The following is a 22,418-nucleotide window of genomic DNA, read 5'->3' as shown; positions in this document are numbered from 1 at the left end:
AATTAACAACCAGCAGACTCAGAATTCCATCAGTGCCATGTCAGGCTTCTTCCAGACATGCCCTACAAATGATACTTAAAGATGTTTTCTTGGCAGAAAAAAGGAATAGCACCTGTCAAAACCAAAGGCAAATGTAGAGGACATCTCAGTAAAAGGACAACAGAAGGCTAAATTTTAAAAAGTCCGTTCCTAAATTGATAGGACAAAACTACCACCGATGCATGTTAATAATCTAAATAGTCCTATAACATGGTGTGAAATAGAATCGGCAATTAAAGCCCTCCCAATAAAGGAAAGCCCTGGACCAGATATCTTCACTGCTGCATTCTACCAAATGTTTCCAGAACTTACCCCAATTTTCCACAAACTTTTCCAAACAATAGAAAGGCAGGCAATTCTTCCAAACTCTATGAATTCAATATGAACTTAATACCAAAGCAAGATAAAGACACAACAGAAAAAGAACTACAGACTGATATCCCTGATGGACATAGACACAAAGATCCTCAACAAACTACTAGTCGACAGTATATATTACAGTACATCAGACAGAACACTCACCTGGACCAGATGGGATTCATCCCTGGCATGCAAGGATGATTTAACATTCATAAATCAATAAATGTGATACACCACATCAACAACTTGATAAATAAAAATCATATGAAATTCCAGAGCCTATGGAATTATATCATAAAGTTAGAAAGAAAATAGAAGTGAAAAACGGGTTTAACCTTTAAGTAGGTTGTTGAGATATTATGGAGGGAATACTGAAAAGGAGGTGGTAGGGCCAAAGAAGTTATGTAAACTTTTACTCTACTTCTGTAAACTTTCTTTTCTGTTACTTCACTGACTCCTGTAATATTCAGAGCTGGTTTGCCTTTAAGAATTCTGGAATATGGACCAATTCTAGATATGATAGTCATATTCTTAAAATCACTGCCAAATTTCCTAAGTGAATAACGGGTTGCTCTTTCTCCTTAGTTGTCTAAGCTGTTATCTATACTTCTTTCCTACTCAGTGGATATAATGATCATATATTACCCACTGCTACTCCCTTCACTGACATTAATGAAGAGGAAAAATGGCAAGGGCTAAATGGGGGTTCCTATGTAGATCAATACTCTTCTGAGCTTTACTGTGGTAGTCGAGGGGAAGAAGAAAGATGTGGCTTGGGCCCAGCACAAAGACTTAATGGCTAAATCATACATTACATGTACCAGGATCCCATATGAGTACCTTTTTTGTGTCCTGGGCACTCCAGTTCCTATCCAGCTCCCTTCTTGTGACCTGGAAGGCAGTAGAAGATGGCCCAAGGCCTTGGGACCCTGTACCCATGTGGAAAACATGGAAGAATTTCCTGGCTTCAGGTCAGCTCAGTTCTGACCATTGCAGCCATTTGGGGAGTGAATCAACAAATGGAAGATCTTTCGTTCTGTCTCTCCTCTCTATAAATCTGATCTGCCTTTCCAATAAAAATAAACAAATTTCTAAGAATCAAATAAAGATGTACATTTAAATTTTAAAAATATGTGGATGAAAATGCAAAATAAATTTAAAGAAAAAAAGTACTTGAGGGTCTAACGGAGTTAGTGAATGAATAATGCCAACAAGGAAAAGGTGGAAAATAGTTGAAATTTTTTCTTCAGTACATTTCCAGAGAACATAGAGTGCAGGGATTTAAAAAATGCCTTCAGCTATGTGAAGTGTGTCAATGACACTGTTAGCTTGTGCTTGCAGAACTTTGGGAAAGTAACACACAGGAAGAGGAGATACTTAGATATCATGAACATACTTGTCTTACGTTCAAATTGTCATAGTATTGTGTGCCCTGGTGCATATAGTCCATATTTTCATGAGTGGAGGGAAATGATCAAAATTAGAAAGATTTCTTAAACAATGTCAGTTTAGAAATGACTTGGTGGGCTCATATATGTACTACTGATAGCTCCAAGACACACCAATGGGCTTAAGGGAAGCTCTCTGACACAGTTGGAGTATAGTGTATGTTAAGGCAGTTACTAGTTATGTGAATTTTTTCTAAGGAGTTTACTGGGGTTTTTTTCTGTGTCCTAAATAGATACTAACGTTGTACTCAATAAATACTCTTGAGCTACAGCATATTTGGTAGATAAATGAGCGTGGGCCAACACACTATAAAAGAGCCCTTAAAAAATTGGCAGAGGTCTATGTTCTCTAGGACAACCCATTTTTTTTAGCTATATATGGAAATATATGCTGAAGAAACTGATTTGTTTATAGATATTGGCCTATCAGACTGAATATTATTTCAGAAGAAAGTAAAATGTGGCAAGAAGCCTAGACAGATAAAACAGCTGTAGTGAACTGGATAAATAGACTCCACAGAAAGTTTGACAGAAACCTAGGGAACAAAGATGGGAAAGCAGGAACATAGGCCACACAGGGGTTGTGAAATATGCTATTCCAGAGGATCCGGAGGTAACCCAGGGACAGCAGCCTGGGATCATGGCAGAAGCAAAAGTTGAAATTGAGGAGAATTAGGATCTCCTGGGCATATGAAAATTCCTGAAATACAAAATGTAATCTGTGCACACATTTCTTAATTGTCAGGGCTCCATGCATAAATAAAACAGATGCATTTGGTAGTGAAATAGGTTGAAACTGGAAGCTTCTTTAACCTCACCAAGATTTACTCAGTTGGAAAAATTTCCATGTTAGTTAAAATAAAATTTATTGGAGACCTAACTATAACATTGTAGTATGAGAAAGAGCACATAGTGCTCTGGAATCTGGGCCTTGCGTGGTAGCCTAGCAGTTAAAGCCATCATCTTGCACATGCCAGGATCCCATATGGGTGCCAGCTCTAGCCCTGGCAGCCTCACTTCCCATCCAGCTCCCTGCTTGTGGCCTGGGAAAGCAGTTGAGGATGGCCCAAAACCTTGAGACTGCACCCATGTGGGCAATCCAGAAGAGCCTCCTGGCTCCTGGCTTTGGATTGGCACAGCACTGGCCATTACAACTACGTGGGGAGTGAATCATTGGATGGAAGATCTTCCTATCTCTTCTCCTCTCCGTGTATCTGACCTTCCAATAAAAATAAATTTTAAAATCGTAAAAAAAAAAAAAGACCTGGAATCCTGGAATTCCCAAATTAACTGGAACTTAGTCCCTGACTTAAGCTTCAGTGCGTAACAATGTCAGGTGTATACATAAAGTCAGCTTTGCTGGGAAGGGTGGGGAAATACTGTGATTTTGATTTCCTGGTTTTGTTTCATTTTGTTTCACTTTCATTTTGTTAATATTATAATGATGATATTGATGATCAAATGTGATGGAGGACTGAAAATTTCTATAAGCCAGTCTTTCAGTGGAGGACTATTGGGACAATAACTGCAATAAATTGTTTCATCATATTTCAGGGAGAGGCAGAAAGATTGTTAAGCTTGTGTAAGTTCATAGGGAACTTGTCCCAGGAACTTTTGGAAACTTGGGTAAACTGAAAGTTCTCTTTAAAGTTAGACCAACACCTCCAGTTCTCTAATATACATCATTGTTATCTACACCATGTTTTTCTTATTATTTTTATAAATGGTGTGACAGACATAGGGAAAGGAATGTTCATGAACAGTGAACATCAGTGTAAAGTTGACTTACAGCTCTATTAGAAATACCTTTGGGGAAAATCCAAATATTAAGTGTGTTTTAGTGAAGACTTAGTGAAGACAGAAGTCAGAGTATGGGTGGAATTTTTTTTAAGATTTATTTGCTTTTTATTGGAAAGTCAGATATATAGAGAGGAGGAGACACAGAGGGAAAGATCTTCTGTCCACTGGTTCACTCCCCAAGTGAGCGCAATTCAAAGCCAGAAGCCAGGAGCTTCTTCCAGGTCTCCCATGCAGGTGCAGGGTATCAAGGCTCTGGGCCATCATCCACTGCAATGGAGTGGTTCTCTTCACACCTTCGTGTTCTCCACACCCACTGCCCGGATCCTAGTAATGGACACACATAGAAGTTTAATGAGAAGTGTTTCTATATAATACATGGATTCCAGTAGAAAAATGAGTAAATGTTATGCAAAAGAATTCTCAAGACGAGGTTCAGTTTCATAATAAGTGATACAAAAAGTAAAATGTTCCTATACTGTATGTCCATCAGATGAAGGTCAGTGGGAAAGTATTTATGTATATGTGTGTGTACATATATACATATACACATATATATAGTTACACATATACATATGTAAATCTACAATTGCATGGAGGAATGTTGGAACATATTTTGTAGAACCAACCAATTGTATTTATGCTAATTATGTCCATCTAATCTCTAGAATCCAGGAATCCTGACACAACAGTTAAAGTGAATGTAACAGCATGTTCCTTGCCATTCATTCCTGAACTGTGCTAGTGAGTAATAAAAATACTATGGAAAGTCGAAACAGGTGAGACATGGGAGGTCAATACCAGGCAGCAAGACAGAGTTGGAAATTACACACTAGTTACACAGATGAAAACATGGCTGGACTCTCACAAGATCGAAGCGGAAGAATAAAGCAGGAAGCCAAAGAGAATCTGAAGCAGAATGTGATTTATATAAAATTCAAAAATACATCTCTACAAAATGGCAAGATATATTTTACAACAGATATAAATAAATAAAAGACTAAATCTCAGAATGTTTGCCTTTGGGGATGAGATACAAAGAAATTGAGTAAACATACAAATAAGTAACTGGATAGGTAAGTCACTAATGTGAGCCGCACAGATAAGCATTGCTGAGCCCACAAATGATAATATGCCAGCAACTGAACGTGATGATTCCATTAGGTTGTGTACCAAAGATTGCTGCTATCCTCCAGAATACATAAAACTTCACATGGTGTCTCTGAGAACAGCTAAAATTATTCCCTTTACATCCAGAAAATAAGTAAAATATTCACTATATAAATAATGAAGATGCTTTTGTAAAAAGTTCATCTGCTTAGTAAAATGGGTTTTGAATGCAAGTTATTGATTAGGAAGCATCAGAAAGATTGGTTCTCTCTAAAGTCTCAGTAAAGAATCAGTCTTATGCCTGTGTCCTAGCTCCTAGTTGTCTCAGGCTCTTTCAATGGTCAATGTTATTCCCTTTATATTTTCAAATCTTAGTGTGTATATATCTTTGTATTCAAGGCTTCCCTGTTGTATGAAAATAGAACTCATATTGGGTTGGGTTCCACTACAAGTGTATAGTTTTAGCTTGATAACCTCCTCACCCCCACAAAGATGCTGTTTTAAATAAGGCTATGTTGTCAGGGGCTTGGATGAGGATTTCGATCTATCTTATTGTGGGGGACACAATTTAAGGGATCATAGTCTGCCTTCTGCCTCTTTCCCAAATTTGTGTCCCTCCCGCATGTAATCTATGTTAAGCCCTGAGTTAATTGGGCCAGTGTCCTCATCTGTCCATCTTTACTCATGTTGTCTGTAGACTTTCTGTTCATCTAACCTCATTTATTCAGCCCCAGTTCCAAAATTTCCTTTAGTCATGAACTTCTCTGATAATTTTGATTCTTAGTAACCTTAGACTTTTCAGTATATGTGATAGTTTTGCAGATAAATCAAGTCTCTAACTTTTTGTTGCTTTGTGTTTTCATGCGAGAATTTGTCTGCATTTGTGTAAGACAAGCATATCTGACACACATGTCACTTACCCTTGGATAGTTTGAAAATACTCTAGCTTGACCTTATTTAGGATAAAATTAGGCATACCATATCAACCGTTTCTTCTTTGATACATTGACATCAGCATTAGGAAAAAAGATTTATGATAGAGGCTCCACTCTAAATGCATTTTTAAGCAATTAAAGATAAAATTAACACCATGTGATCCTAGCACAGAACTGTCCTATTAAATTCTCACATTTTTCTTGCCATTAAAAATCTCATCAAAATGTTCTAGATCTATTATGGATGAGGCTTTGGGTATGATGAATTCCAATGTAAAATTTCCATAAACCTGTGAAAGCAGACCTGTAAAATATCTGCCTCCAAAATCACAATGACGATGCAAGAGTAAAATAGATACTCTTCTAAAAGAGAAATTAATCATAAGCAAGATGCTTTGGCTCAGAATTCTGTCTTCTGAACTACTGCAGTAGCAGCTCTTGGCTCTCAGAAGCAGCTCAGCCCTCTGACACTTTAGAGGTTCTGAGTTCTAGCACCACAGTGGTGCTGGCCTCATCCCTTGGCTTGGTTCTCAGGGTCCTAGCATCCACAACTGATGTCTGAACTGACCTTTCGGTCATTCTTTTCCTGAAGAATGACACATGCTCTGGCCACTGAATAGCTCCTTATACCCATTTCCTGCCTGACTGCTTTCCTTCGGTTCATTCAATTCCAGCTGAGGCTGAGCTGGCAGTATTTCTGTTGAGATAGTTGATAACAGATCTACAGGATGCCTGCTGACCTTAGCTGATGGTTATCCATCCACACCCTTGATGTTCTCATCCACATACTTTCTTACTTTGTGCAGTATGGACAGGCTGGGAGTTTCCAAGTCTTCAATTCTGAATCAGTCTTCCTGATGCAGTTTATCACATCTCTCTTACGTTTTCTTGTAAGCAGTAATGAGAAATGAACCATGTTTTCAACATACTGCTCAGAAATAAGCTAAGCTAAACTAAACATGCAGACTCATTACGTTCACATTGTACTCCCTACCTAACAGAATCTAATTCAGTACTGACCACCACCTTTTATTCATCAGAATCACCTTACCTCTAGTTACTGAAAAGCATGATCCACCAATTCTGTTCAAAGAAACAGATTTAACATAAATACATCTCTTAGCAATCGCTTCAGTGTCATCTAAACCTTTTTTTGTGTTCATCAAGTTCTTCCTACACTGAGTATTCCTTGCTTTTACAGGGAGAAGTATAAGCTCTGGGTTATTTAGTCTGACAAATTGCTGTACTATTTTTTCAAAGTGATTGCCCCATCTTATGTTCGTATCAGCAGTGAATATTGTCCCACAACTTATCCAATATTTGTTTGTTTTTCTTTATTTATTTTTATTTTTGTTGGAAAGGCAGATATACAGAGAGGAAGATCTTCCATCCAATGATTCTTTCCCCAAGTGACTGCAACGGCCGGAGTTGAGCCAATCTGGAGCCAGGAGCCAGAAGCTTCTTCTGGGTCTCCCATGCAGGTGCAGGGTCCCAAGGCTTTGGGCTGTCTTCGTCTACTTTCCCAAGCCACAGGCAGGGAGCTGGATGGGAAGTGGGGCTACTGGATACAAACCAGCAACCATAAAGGATGCTGGTGCATGCAAGATGATGACTTTAGCCACTAGGCTATTACGCTGGGCCCCTTATCCAACACTTGTAGCTCTTATTGTCACTGGTATCTTGTTGTGGTTTTAAGGCATTTCCTTTGTGTTTGGTGATGTTGAGTATTATTCAATTTTTGACTGCAGATTTTCTTTAAAGAAACCTATGTTCAGGTTTCTTTGGTACACCCTGTAATTGGGCTGTCTTATTATTCAATAGTAAATTTTAGAATTGTCTTCTAGATGTCAAGAGGTAACTTGAGCTGGGAAGCAAAGCCTTACCTTCAATTATTGGGATAGCCAGTTGAAGTAACTAGTCCAAACTGGAAAAATTCAGTCCTACTGTGGTGATATGAGTAAGACCTGTGACTTGAAAAAGTATAGGTTCTTGCTGGGCCATTTTCTTCTGTGGGAAGTTGTGCCAGCCCAGGATCAGATGGATTGGCATCAGTTTGAGAGCTCCCTAACTGTTGAGGAAACTAAAACAAGTCTGTAATTTTTACCAATCCCAGAGTGAAAAGGGGAGAGAAAAATCAATGAAAGAAGCATTAGGAACAAAGACACACCGGGCACTGTGTCATAGTGAGGGGGATTTCCCCTAACATGTCTCTGTCCGCTGTGCAGAAGGCTCTGTTCTTCTGGGAGGGTCTCCGTCTAATGACCACAGTGCCCACAGCTCACAGGACGGGGACGGCATGTGTCTGTGTGCATCGGAGGACATTGAGGCGCTAGGGTTCAAGCATAAGATGCAGAGAGCCTGACCCCAGCCAGGCAGACCAGATTCCGTCCGAGACTGCAGGAATCTTGCAGCATACCAGCTCTGGCATTAGGAGGTCACAGTTCCCTGCGTGACCTCTCAGCGAGGCTCTGTCATCGCCTAAGATCAGGTACAAAAGATACAGGGTTTTTCTTTCTTTTTTTTTCTTAAGAGGTATAAATTCCTTTTCACATGTGTGATTTGGCTTGTTTTTCCCCCCAAGTATGTGGGTTATCTTTTCACTAACATGATAGTGGCTTCGGGGGGGAGTGGCATATTTTAAAAGCAGAGTTACAATAAGAGATGGAGAAACAGAGGAGTCAAACTTTCATCCGCTGAGTCACATTCCACGTGGCCTCAAAAGCTGGGATGGGCCAGGTCTACACCAAGAGACTGGAAATCAACCCACATGGGGGTAGGATCACAAGTTCTTCCAGCTGCTTTCTCTGGCAGGTTTGCAGGGAAGCGGACTGGAAGCCGGGAGCCAGGACACGCACCAGTGCCTGTGGGAAATGCTGGTATCACAGCAGGAACGTAGCTCACTGAGCCACAGTGCCTGTGCTGGTCATGACGCACACGTTTTAATTTTAAAGATTTTCAGCCTCGTATTCTGTGACTACCTGTGATTAGATGTCATTTATAAGAAACTCTTGTGTAATTCAAGTTTAAAAACATTTGCATCTGTTTCCTTTGAAGACTCGTGTAGTTTAACTCTTATCCTTGGATATAAGATTTAAACTGAGTTGATTTTTCTGTTGCACAGAGTGGGAGGTGTATCATTTTTTCTTATGTGAATATCTGGTTATAACCCCATTGTTTTTTGAGAGCTCTGCTATTTCCCGTTTTTGGAGTCTCTTATTTGTTGAAACACATTATCTTTAAATAGAAGGAATTAGCCTTTACTCTCTATTCTACTAATTTGATCTGTAGCTGTACTCTAGAGATAGTACACTAATTTTGCTGAATAAGACTTTTAGTCAGTTTCTTTGTATTTTCAGTATGTTACCCATTGTTTCTGATCTTCAATGTTACTGAAGAAAAGTCACTGTTACTATTTTATGGTCCCTTTTGTGTGGGAATGTTTTTCCTCTTACTTTAGCCTGTTTGTCTTTTAGCATTTTTTCTATTACGTGTCTGGATATGGGTTACTGTATTTATCCTAATTGGAGCTCATTGAACATCTCATGCCTGTGTGCATTAAATGTTTATATCTATTTCGTCGTTTATTGCCCATCTGTCTTCTCTATCTATTAATATAATAATGTTAATATACACGTAATGGTACCTGTACATTTTTTAGGCTTTGTTCATTTCTCCATTTTTTCCCTCTTTGTATTGCATAGCCAGTATTTATTTGTCTTCAGGTGCACGGATTATTTCTTCCACCAATTGAGATTTATTTTTAAACCCATTTAATGACATTTTTATTCTACTTATTACATATTAATCCTGGTGTTTCCATTTGATTCTTTTTGATTGTTTCTCTTTATTAACATAATTTATTGCTATAACTGAATACCACCGATTAAATCATTGGTGAAGAAAATAAGTGCATATGGCTTTTGATCTGGAAGTCCAAGGGCATGGTATTGGACTCTTCTTGGCTCCTGGTGATGGTCTTCCTATTAGATGATAATAATATGGGAGGAAAGAACACACACAACTAGGCTGAAGAAGGTTCCAAACCATTCTCCTTTTATGACTGTCAATGCTCCCTCCCCTGACTCCATATAGTCCCACGTACTGCCCAAGTGCCCCACCCAAGTCCCAGCATGCGTTTTGAGAGGACAAATAGCTAGGACATAGCATATTATATTCAACAAAATATACTTTTACTACCATTCTTTCACTTGCATCAATACGGGTTGTTTTTGGTATTTTAGCACAATTATATGGATTTTTTGAAACGTTAGTCAGCAACACCAGGCATTTGGTCCCTTAGGTTGTTCTGTCACCCACTTCTTCCGCCATCAGTCACAGTTTCTTGTTCAGTAACATCTACTATAAGATTGAATGTTTTAGGTAATATGTTGTTGGAATTTTGTATATGAATTTGTCCTCTCCTTGCTTTTTTCTTATTTATTTTGTAACATGGTTAGATTATCTTCATGAGATCTATTTTCTCCCATAATGTGAAGCTTTTTGTGTCATGTACGAAAAAGAAAAACCTGGGTTTCGTCCAAAGTCATCCTATGAGAATAGTAGTTTCGGTAAGGGCTCTTTTTAATTTTCTGTCTCAAGTTTTTTTGCATTACTTGGTATTACACCTCAACTATTAGTTTCTAATAATGCTAGATGGCTTGTGCATTTTTTAAAAAAATGGTATCCTAGGGATAAATTACTCAGTGGAATAGTCAAAACAAATTTTTCCAGGGTGCACATTGAGCCTTGCCTTTGAAGTTTGTTTTAACAAAAGTAAGGCTTTTCTTATCTGCACCTTTACCTGTCTGGCGAAACATCAGGGCTATGGCTTATTGCTGCTGGTCAGGAGAGGCACTTCTTTAGAAGGTTGCCTTATACTTCAAGTTTCCCTATATTGTTTCAGTTCCTTTGGGGAAAGCTTCAGCACCTCTCTTTCTTAGAACTTCCTCTCTACTTTAATCCCTGAGCAGCAACTACCCTAGATGCTATGTACTCTGTTTGCCTCTCCTGGAATGAGATGTCTTACGACTAACCTGGAGTGTGAGTGCCTGAGGAAGAATCTCGTTTATGACAGATATATAGGTAGAGCGAGTAGATTAAGAAAACTCCAAAATTTTCACTCAACCCACAAGAACTTTATACTCTTTAACTTCGAGGTAGAAATGATGTGACTTGTTGGCATTCTACATGCTTTGGTAAAATAGAATTGAGCTGTTTGATCATGTTAGCTGCATTAAAGCACCCGGTAAACCATGCCTGGCCTGGGAAGAAGAGATGAAATAAGTTAGACTTCAATGGACACACACTTTTGTTGTTCTTACTAGACTTTATTCCGTAAAACAAATTTCAGAGATCTTGAATTCTTAAGTTAAAGGTGCTTTTTCTCCATAATTGCCTTTTTTCTCCTGGTAACTAGTTTGTCATTTCAGAAGTTTAAGTTGCATCTTTCAAAATTAGCCTATGATTCTTGGAGATTCTGTTCCTTTTCTCCTTTTCCTTTTTTTCTTGTTGCATTTCAATTTAGATGGAGTTATCATTAAATGTATTGATCATTTTACTGGTCATGTCTAATCCACTGGTGAGTATACCAAGGCATTTTTCATTTCTCTTACCCAGTTTTTTATTTCTAAAATGTCCTCTTTTCTCAAAATGTTCATGTCTCTAATTACATTAGTCATCTCTTTTACGTGGCATCCATTTTTTCCGTATGGCATTTAGATTATTAATCATTGGCATTTTTAAAATGTTCATCTGATGAATTCAAAACATCTACTGTATCTGAGTCTAATTGTGATGGTGGATTTTTTTCCCTTCAAAGTTTTTTCTTTTTCTTTCTTGCTGCCTCTTTGAGCATGGCTTGTCCTTTGTTGAAAAGCTGAAATTGTGTGGTTGAAAAGAGAAATTGATTAGTCCTGTACTGTAAGGTTTATGTTAAATTGGATAGCAGTTGGATTGCGTTTAAAGTTTATTATACTTTTAGGTACCAAACTCTGCCAGTTTCTGTGGTGCTCTAGTAAGATGAAAGCTAGCTGGTATGGAGTGGGAGAAATGCCTCCCTTACGATACTAGTAATGTTTTATTTTTCCAGAAGAGTAGGTCTTTTGTATGGAATACGTTTGAGGCAAATTTTATAATGATTACTCTTGCCCTTTCCCAGCTGGAGCTAGGATTAGACATTTCTTAACTGTTTACCATGAGAATCTCATGGGTTTGCTGGAGGCAAATCCCAGAACTGCACAGCGGAAGGCCATGCAATGCTTGACACCAGGAATTTCTCTTTTATAACCTGTGCACGTCAGTCTCCAGAAACTAGTCAAAAACGCCACCTGTATTACCACACTATAAAGGTCTGATGGTTTATGCTCACAAGTAAGATGATCTTGGGCTTTGATTTATTCTGATTTTGAGGTGAATATTTTTTTGAGATTTATTTTTTTATTGGAAAGGTGGATATACAGAGAGGAAGAAAGACAGGAAGATCTCCTGCCCAATGGTTCATTCCCCATGTGGCCGCAACGGATGGAGCTGATCTAAAGCCAGGAGCCAGGAGCTCTTCCGGGTCTCCCACAAGGGTGCAGGGTTCCAAAATTTTGGGCTGTCCTTGACTGCTTTCCCAGGCCATAGGCAGGGAGCTGGGTGGGAAGTGGGGCCGTCAGAATTAGAACCAGTGACCGTATGGGATCCTGAGCCTACAAGGTGAGGACTTTAGGCACTATGCTATTGTGCCGGACCCGAGGTGAATATTTTTACTGTAACTTCTGTCCTCTAAAAAGTCCAAGAGGAGATTTTAATTTTTTTAGATTGTTCTACTTTTTCTAGTTTTAAATACAGAAATGATGACTTCAGATACGTTGAGCACATATCTTAAGATGTTGAATACAGGGCCCAGCATGGTAGCCTAGTGGCTAAAGCCCTTGCCTTGCATGCACCGGGATACATATAGGCTCCAGTTCATGTCCCAGATGTCCCAGCTGCTCCGCTTCACTTCCAGCTCCCTGCTTGCCACCTGGGAAAGCGATAGAGGATGATCCAAACCCTTGGCACCCTGAACCTGCATGGCAGACCCAGAAGAAGCTCTTGGCTCCTAGCTTTGGATCAGCTCAGCTCCAGCCATTATAACCACTTATAAGATCTTTCTCTCTGTATCTGCTTCTCTGTGTAAATCTGATGTTCTAATAAAAAAATTAAATAAAAAATCCTTTTTTTAAAGATTTATTTATTTATTGGAAAGTCAGATATACAGAGAGGAGAGACAGAGAGGAAGATCTTCCATCCGATGATTCACTCCCCAAGTGAGTGCAACGGCCGATGCTATGCCAATGCGAAGCCAAGATCCAGGAACTTCTTCCGGGTATCCCACATGGGTGCAGGGTCCCAAAGCTTTGGGCTGTCCTGGACTGCTTTCCTGGGCCACAAGCAGGGAGCTGGATGGGAAGAGGAGCTGCCGGGATTAGAACCAGCGCCCATATGGGATCCTGGCGCATTCAAGGCGAGGACTTTAGCTGCTAGGCCATGCTGCCGGGTCTAATAAAAAATCTTTTTAAAAAAGATGTTGAATACGTGTCATGAGAGTGTGGGCTATTTGAATGTAAACAATTTCCTAGATGAGTGAGATATTCATTTGTAAATATTTTCTTATTCTAATTCCTGCTTATACTTTTATGTTGTTTTGCTGAAAGTCGCTTATGGTGATGTTGAAAGTCACTACAGACAACAAGTGCTGCAGTTAAAAATTTGACCCTGAAGTTAAAATACGGGAATCTGAATTTTGGCCATTTTTATAGTTGGTTAAAATGTATTTAATAATTTTTGACTATTTTTAAGTTTCCCACAAATATAACCATCTATGAGCATTAAACTGTGATTATGTTTTTGAGATGTCTCATTGCTCCCTTTACATTTTAGTCTCAAAGATTAGGTTGACATAGCTGATGTAAGTTACCAGGCAATTTTAAATTATGTGGTCCAACTATAGCAAAGGGTTTTCTAACTAAGAGGCACGCTTTGTCCCTGGCAACACAGGGCAAAAGCCCAACAACTTTGTTTTATTTTGTTGAAATCACTATGTGTTTGAAGAATTAACTTCATGGATAGTTTATGGATTCTGGAAAACTCCCCACAAAAAGAAGGCTCTTTGATCCACAAGTGTTTGTTTTTCATCTTAAAAAGAAAATAAGAGAAAAAACATCAACAACAAAATAAAACCACACAGACTTTAAAGGAAAAGCTTTTACAAAATTACAAGACCCATCCTTCTCTCTAGAAAACATCTCACTGTTAAGATAAACACAAATGCATTGCTGTGGCCGAGAATGGGACCCAAGTTCTTCAGCAGAAATAGAAAGGTCATGATTAGGAGGGAAGAGGAGTTCTCTGCTTTGAAATGAGTGTTTGGTTCCACCTTGATGGTTTTTTTTTAGTCTGTGGCAAGACTGGCAAAGGTAAATCTTAGGTAAACTCTATATTCCCTACCACCTAGCCGTTCTTTGTGTTTACCTAAGCTGTGTGTAAAAAAGTAAAAAATTACCCAATACTATGTCAATCAATTTCATAACATTGTAAATTGTTGCTGATGTTTTGTAGGGGCTTTTAACCGACAGGGACTTTACTCTGTTAGCTCTACCTTCAGACCAGAGAAGGTCTCCCCAAGAGGCCACTGAACTTATCTGGACAATAAGATGCTGAACACTATGCTAGGTATATGCATGCAATGAATGAATCCCAATTGAACTTCAACTGTGACTATGCAGCAAGGTGGAGGAATCCACCATGGGGGTAGGGTTGTGGGAGGGGTAGGGGGAATCCCAGTGCCTACAAAACTGTATCACATAATACAATGTGATTAACAATTTAAAAAAAAGTAAAAAATTGATTTTACCTCTAGAAAGTTAATTTTATATTCATTGATTTTGTATTCTTTAACTTCCCAGACTAATGAATGTGATATGTCCAGTGAATATGACAATGTTGTAGTCTATGAAATATGAACAGAAATGACATGAGTAATTTCCAGATATTGTCTCAAAATCCTCCTGTAAGATGACAGTCACAACCTTGAAAGAAACTCCTTGGCCATAGTATCACCCCTGTTCATTAGATTCTGGGTGATCGGAAAATACATGTAATTGTGGACTCTGAAAGTCTTATAGTTGGTTTTTAGAGTAGCCATCATCAAATAATATACAAGAGAACAGAATCTCAGACAAGATGTAATTTGTTTTAGATGAATCTGACTTCATGCCAGCTTTGGAACTGGAAACAGCAGATCACTGGTTTAAAGCATTATTTTTTTTTTATCTTTACCTTTTCACCTGCTGATCTCAGCTCTTTGAGAAAGAGAAATGAAGACATGAAGCACTGAGCTGTTGAATAAACTAATTCCAGACAATTACTGTCTCTCTGTATTAAAAAACAAAAACACAAATAATGCTTTGTAAGACAGCCATTCTTTTGGATACTCCCCAGTGTTGCTTCTTCTACCACAATTTCTAAAATTACGAATTTCAAGATGAATAAGAGAGTGACATGTGTAATCACTGGACAATTATTCAAAGTAAATTAAAAGATATTACTAACCCTTTTTATGAACTGGGTCAGTTTTCATTTCCAGAGGTCGAATCACCCTTTCAACTAAAATGACGCTCACATGAGATTATGAATCTTTGATTCCATTTAGTATCCCATCCATGCCATTGGGATGAGTTGGACCATTAAAGGTATCTGACTAACGGAAATCGCTTGGGGCCAAAGTAAACTGTCAAAGTGAAGCTAAATTTAGCTTTGCAACAAAGCAGATGTAAATCTCAGTGGATTTCTCACCATCAGCTAAGAAAATAACAAACCATCTGTGTCCTACAGAGTATCTGAAAAGTTTAAAGACCGGGCAAGGTTTGTAACCTGTTTCCTCTATGCTGCAAGTCTGAGATCAGTTCCAGGAAGAGTTGAAGGTTACTTGGAGAAGTCTGACCTGTTTCCCACCAGACACAAAATGTTCCCAAGTAAAACTCATTAGTTGAATGACTGAAAGTGCATAGTTACTAAATTGCAGAACATGACAGTTCCCGATGACCATGCAGTCACCTCATATACCCCACTGAGTCCATGAAGAATGCCAGTGGCAGGAAGGCTAATTTTCTTTCCCAATTCTCTTTTCCACTGTAGGGGAATATTTGCATAAAGTGACTCAATCAAAAGCAAGTTGAATGTCTGTTGTTATGAAATCTTGCATTCTTCCACAGTGAATAGGGGGTGGGAGAAAATAAAGCACAGGCGAAGAACATTTTTATTTTACAAACAATAAAAAAGTACCTTCTTAAGCTTGTCTTCCAAATGTTGCTGAGAATAGTATCTGTTACAAACTATGAGCAGATTTCAAGATCAACTGTTAAGGTTCAGGAGTTGCATCTTTAAAAACCTTCTATATTCTGAATCCTCTGAATTTTTCTTTTTAACATTTCTAAAATAATGCAACAAGTAACTTAAAATCATTCTTCCAACTTTCTCTACCAAAAAATCTCTGCACAAGTTTTCCCACTGTTGTAATCCTACAAGTCTTTCTTTAGGGCTGACAAATTCTTCTTTGTCCTAGGTAGAGATTATATATTTGGGTAATTATACTATAGATTTCTAAGCATAGTAGTTCATATTATTTTAGCATCAATGTAAAAAATAATAATATAAAGTACATTCTTTCATACGGTAATTAATAAGAGTTTAATAGGTATAAAGATAAATACTGCAAAACTCAACCTTAGAAATACGTCAATGTGATCCCTGAAGTAAATATTTCAGAATGAAGTGACCTAGGAGTGTGTATACATAGTTTTTGTATAATTTGATTTTAAATTTGAATATTATTTATAGTAAAATTTGAGATGTAAAAACATAATAACTTCTATTTATTAGACTCTGTTGGAAATAAAGACATCCTTTTTTCAGTCATCAGAGGAGAGGAGATATTCTGCTATCACTGTCTTTATTTCTGCTGACAATCAGGCAAACTTTGGGCTTTTGACCTAAAGGGCCGTGGCTGTGCCCTATCAACTAGGAAGCAAGTTCAGTTGGGACAACTGGAAACCCAAAGGAAAGCCACGCCTGTTCTTCAAGGGAAAAACAGATGATGAATGACATGATGGATTTTCTCCCATAGCTATTGTCTTTTTTTCCTTTAGTGTAATTATTCAGATATAGGCGGTCCCCGACTTCTTAAGTTCACAGAGTTCATTTATCAAGACAACTGTTGGAACTCAGAACATAATGTCCCCTAAAATCAGTGTTGTGCTGCTAGTTACTAAGGTCGATGACTTTTCTTTCTGCCTAAAACTCTCCCTTAGTTTATGGTTGACAGCAGCCTTGTCTCAGTCTCCCTGCCTGTAGTTCTTACAGAGTGTCTCCATAACCGTGACCTGAGATCCTGGCCAAAATGAATGCTTAGTCAAAGGGGTGAGCACAGTTCAAACTGGGAAAATCGTGACAGCCATACTCCCTTCCCCTGCTCACCCAGCTGGAGGGACCTACCCAGGTGGTGGACAGGGAGGTTAAGCTGTGACTTCTTGGATTTCTTTTTTGGACTAATGCTAATTGGAGTTGTTGGGGAAAACAGGGTTTTTGTTGCACTAAAACTATGAGGTTGTGACCCCACTGCTTTTAGAGTCAGTAGCTCCTAATGTGAGAAGTCATGCATTTGAAACAGGAAAAGAGCAAAACTGTATAACTTATAAAGGGAAAAACTGGCAGGCCAAAAGCTACAAGAAGAGAGAAGAAAGTGAGTGCTGGTTACACACACCCATCCCTTATGTTACTATTGAGGTTCAAAGTGACTTGAACCCTGTCTTCTAAAGTTGCTTGGGAGGTTAATATGCAAATCTTCCAATGTCTTAAAATTAACCAAGCAAAACCATTTTCTCTTGTACACGCTCCTCCCTGCTTAGTCTTTAATTTTATTTTTATCTCGTATGACAAAGTGTTTTATTTAAAATGGTTGGTCTTTCAAGCTAAAATGTAGAAACCTATTTGTCACACAGTATAAGAAATATCACTGCTACAATTAATTTGGGTGCAGTCTCTTCCCTTTTTCCTCTTTCATTTTAATTTTTTTAAAGACTTATTTGTTTATTTATAATTTGAAATTCAGATACACAGAGAGGAGAAGAGACAGAGAGGAAGACCTTCCATCCATTGATTCCCTCTCCAAGTGGCCGCAACAGCCAGAGCTGTGCCGATCCAAAGCCAGGAGCTCCAAGCCTCTTCCAGGTCTCCCACGTGGGTACAGATTCCCAAGGCTTTGGGCCATCCTTGACTGCTTTCCTAGGCCACAGGCATGGAACTGAATGGGAAGCAAGGCTGTCAGAATTAGAATCAGTGCCCGTATGAGATACCACTGTGTACAAGGTGAAGACTTGAGCTGCTAGACTACCGTGCTGGGCCCCCTTTTTCTCTTAATTGTTTTCAAGAGAATTCAGCAAGATCCGATTATTTAAAAGGAAAATGTTCAGGCACAGGATTTTGAATTAAATAGCTCATTCTTTTAATGTAAACATGTTGATGGTTTTGGTAATGAAGTAATAACATACAGATTGATAGAATTATTCTTATTTTCTTGAATTCTCAGCCCATCTATCCAGTGATCCCCCCTAAAACCCTTCAAGAGTGTAACTGATGGTTGACTATTTGTTTATAATGTAGCGTTTAGGAAGCGGCATGTATAGTTGTGGCAATAGTTGTAGCATCATTTTCATCAGCTGAGAACAGCACTCGGGACATACTCATCAACTGATTTTTAATTGTGTTTTTTTTTCTTAACATCTGAGTCATCTCAATAATGGAAAATTTTTGCTCAAAATAGCAATGACATTGTGGTGGTGAGAGTAATTGCCAACCAACCCTTATTGGACTAGTTCATTTTGGATGAGAATATTACTCATTTATTGAAAGGCACGCAGCCTGCAGGCTCTGGGATAATATTTATCATTCCTTAAATGATTCACGTCACTTGTAAATTATAGATGTTTATTTTACGGTTGAAATTTACCATCTCAAAATTTGCTAGACACACATACGCCCACATGCAAACTAATGTATGTGCATTCCCTTTTCAGCCAAAGTTTCCGAGTCTCATGCTGTCACCACACAGAAACAATACAACACATGAACAACATGTGTGGTGAGAGGAACACATCTCTGTATCCACTTTTTCCTCTCATGTTTTTGAATTCTCTATCCCCAGGATGCTTTATCCCAATTTGTTTGATTAGTATATGATTTGTGAAATAAATACTAATAAACAACTGCTTTGAATTTGACACATTGGAACTACTGAAATTATCTGGTTGTCTGGCAGCCTCTCCACTGGGTTAAAAGAACTCACTGTCAAGAACTCTGTTACTGTGTGAATCGCTAGTTCAGTGGATGATTTAAGTACCAAGAAGGGACACCTACGTCTGCCCTAAGGAGTCAGTAGCATAACTGCATTGGAAATTAGCAGAAGACAACTCAGAAAAGGCAATGAATATGGAAGGATTGAAGGTTGGTAACTAATAGAAGGGTTGAGAAAAGTGTATTTGAAGAACTGGGTGTGGTACAGAGGGAAGAACTTAGTATGCAAAGTGACTATCAAGCAATTCCGTGTTTTAGTAGTATGAGGTGTGAAATAGGTGAGCAAGCAGGGAATTGAGAAGGAAGGGAGCTGATAATGGGGGGTTGTAAATTCACGCTGTTTGGGTTTCTTCTTGCTGAAAACCATGGAGTGATTGAAGTAGGTTTGTGGTGCAGCAAATTGCTGCTTGGCTCATGGCCTTAGCATCAAGGTAGAAAATGTGCCTGAGCAGTGTGTAAGAACCTCATCTGTACATACAAAGCAGAGCTTGGCTGCTCGAATGCAACAAAAATCCAATGACCGTTACCGACACAGTCAGTGTGTGTGAACCCAGAGCCTATAGAAATGGAAGTAACAATGACCTTGCAACATGTTTATTGAAGCTCAATGCTATTCCCCAAAGATAAAATCCCAATAAGTTATTTTGTATGTCTTGGTAGATGCAAAAAATCTATGAACACTTTCCTTATTGTTGGAGCATGGAAAAAAGGTACATTTTTTTTTATTTGTGACAGACTTCTAACTGGTATATGAATAAGAAAATATAGAAGTTTGTTTATACTTTGATCTGTCAGTTCCCTTATATATATATATATATATATAAATTAGCCCACAGTACACTTTAATAAGTGTAAAAATGATTATTCAAGGTTCTTGTTTCAGTGTATTCTTTGTATTCAGCTACAAAGAATATTAACTTCTTTTGATTAATGTAGGTTTGTTTCCACAAGAATGTTTGCTTAAATATGGGACACACCAGATTTTTTTTGGAAAAACACTATAACATGTGAAAGGATTAAAAACTCAGACACATATACTTAGTATAATTCTGGTAAACTACATAAATAATTGATAATGAAAATTGCCTCTGTTGAAAGAGAAGTGTGTTAAGGTCTCAGAAAAAGGGGTGGTTTATTTTTAACCATATGTATTGTTGGATTTTTGAAATGGAAGCCCTTGCCCATATCATCTAGTCAAGGAAAAGGAGGAAGTCAGAGACAAACATGAATGAAAGAAGGAAGAAAATAAGGAAAGTGACGTAGGCATTCAATGTATCCTCTATGGGAGTCATGAGATGGGTCACAGGATCTGCAGGAGGTAGAGAAAGGTACTCAATATCACATTCTGATTCTCACCATGTCACACACGCAGCCCCTTCCTGGGTAAGACAAAAGTGCATGTAGTCATTATGGCTTCTTGATGCAAACTGAGAATAGAAAAGCAAAATCTTCCCACTGAATTCATAACCATCTAGTTATCTTCATTAGTATTTTGCAACTAGTTTTTTTTTAACTAATGTGAGAATCCATTTGCCAAGAAAGCAAGGTTAAATGTTTTTTGCATGGTAATGTCCTGGGATAAGCGACAGAATGAATTGAAACTCTACTCCCTGGAGCAGTACACAGCCTTAGCCAGAATGCCTCAGTCTCTAGCAATAAATATCCTAGAAGGATTATCACGCAACTTAGAACTGACAAAAAAGTTCCAAATACACACACACACATACATACACAGACACACACAATTAAGAGTCAGAGACAAAATGCTCAGGTCTTCATTAGAGGTCATTTGACAGAGCTACTGTTGAAATTTTAAAATATATTTATCCCCCTCCTTTTCTTTCTCCTTAAAAGTTATTTAATTTTAAAAGTTTGTTATGTAAGTGAGGGGCTTCCAGAGCCGTGCAGCTCTCTGGGCGGGATGGGAAGGGATTTGGGTGGAGCGTGGTGAGGGAAATGACCCTGCCGTGCCTCCAGTGACCACGGGAAGGAGGGGATGATGCATTGCTCCTTGCTGCCAGATCACGTTAGTGCCAGGGGACAAAGATGGTTCTTGATTTTGTCCCAGGGATCCTGATGGAATTATTTAAGTAGTCTCGATGGTTCTGAGATCATATTGGCTTGGTTCCACCGGGTGTGAGAAACCACTCCACACACTTGCTGGCTCTCTAAGCCTGTGTTGGTATGTACATAGCCTCAGATGCTCCATGGAGAATTTGACCAGTAGCACTGTGCAACTGGCTATTCTCTCCATCTTTTGGTGAAGCACTCAAGGTTCTTCAGTTGAATCATTCCTTACACAGAGTCAGCAATGGGGCCGCCCAGTCCCACAGAAAAAAAAGAGAAGTAGAAAGACACAAAGCTCTTCTATCCGCTACTTTACTCCTCAGACTCTGGCAGTGGCTACAGATCAGATAGGTTATTCCTTACAGCTGAAAACTTCACGTGGGTCTTCCATGTAGGTGGTATGGACTTTATTATTTGAGCCATTACCACTGCCTCTCAGAGAGCAATGGAGAATAGAGCCAGGACTTGTACTCCCTGCTCTGATGCGGTATCAACATCTCAAGTGTGGCCTTACCTGCCATTCCAAGTACCTGCCCCATCACTGAGTGTTAGATAAGAATGTATAATTAAAGATGTTTTTGTTTGTTTGTTTTTAGATTTATTTATTTTTATTGGAAAGATTTACAGAGAGAAAGTGAGACAGAACAACCTTCCATCCACTGGTTCACTCCTCAAGTAGCCACAATGGATGGAGCCGAGTCAATCTGAAGCCAGAATCAGGTGACAGGAACTTCCTCCATGTTTCCCATGTGGGTACAGGGTCCCAAGGCTTTGGGGAAGTCCTAGACTGCTTCCCCAAGTGCCAAGCAGGGCGCTGGAAGGGAAATGGAGCAACTGGAATATGGCAGGCACCCCTATGGGATTCTGGCATATACAAGACAAGGACTTTAACCAGTAGGCTGTCACACTGGGCCCTTAAGCATGTTTTTAAAGCATGTTTACTTTATTGATGAGAGACACTGAGAGGTGCACTTAGAAAGGAAGTTTTGTCTGCTGTCTCATCCTCCTGAAGAATGCAATTACCTGGGCTAGGCTAGGGCTGAGGCTAGGAGCTGGGAATTCAATCCAGGTCTCCCCACTGATAGGAAAGAACAAATTAATTGCCTCATAACCACTTCATTGCAAGGCTCACGCTTTCTGGAAGCTGAAATCAGGAGGTAGAACTATAAATCAAACCCAGGGAGTGATGTGGGACAAACTGATGTCTTCACTGCTAAGTCAAACGCCTACCCTTCCAGCACATTTTAAAAGTATTGAAAGAAAATGATGATGTGAAACTATCTAATAG

This window comes from Ochotona curzoniae, unplaced genomic scaffold (assembly GCF_017591425.1).
Source record: "Ochotona curzoniae isolate NIBS_2020 unplaced genomic scaffold, NIBS_Ocur_1.0 scaffold_4505, whole genome shotgun sequence".
NCBI classification, from domain to species: Eukaryota; Metazoa; Chordata; class Mammalia; order Lagomorpha; family Ochotonidae; genus Ochotona; species Ochotona curzoniae.
Note: the sequence above shows the minus strand (reverse complement) of the source record.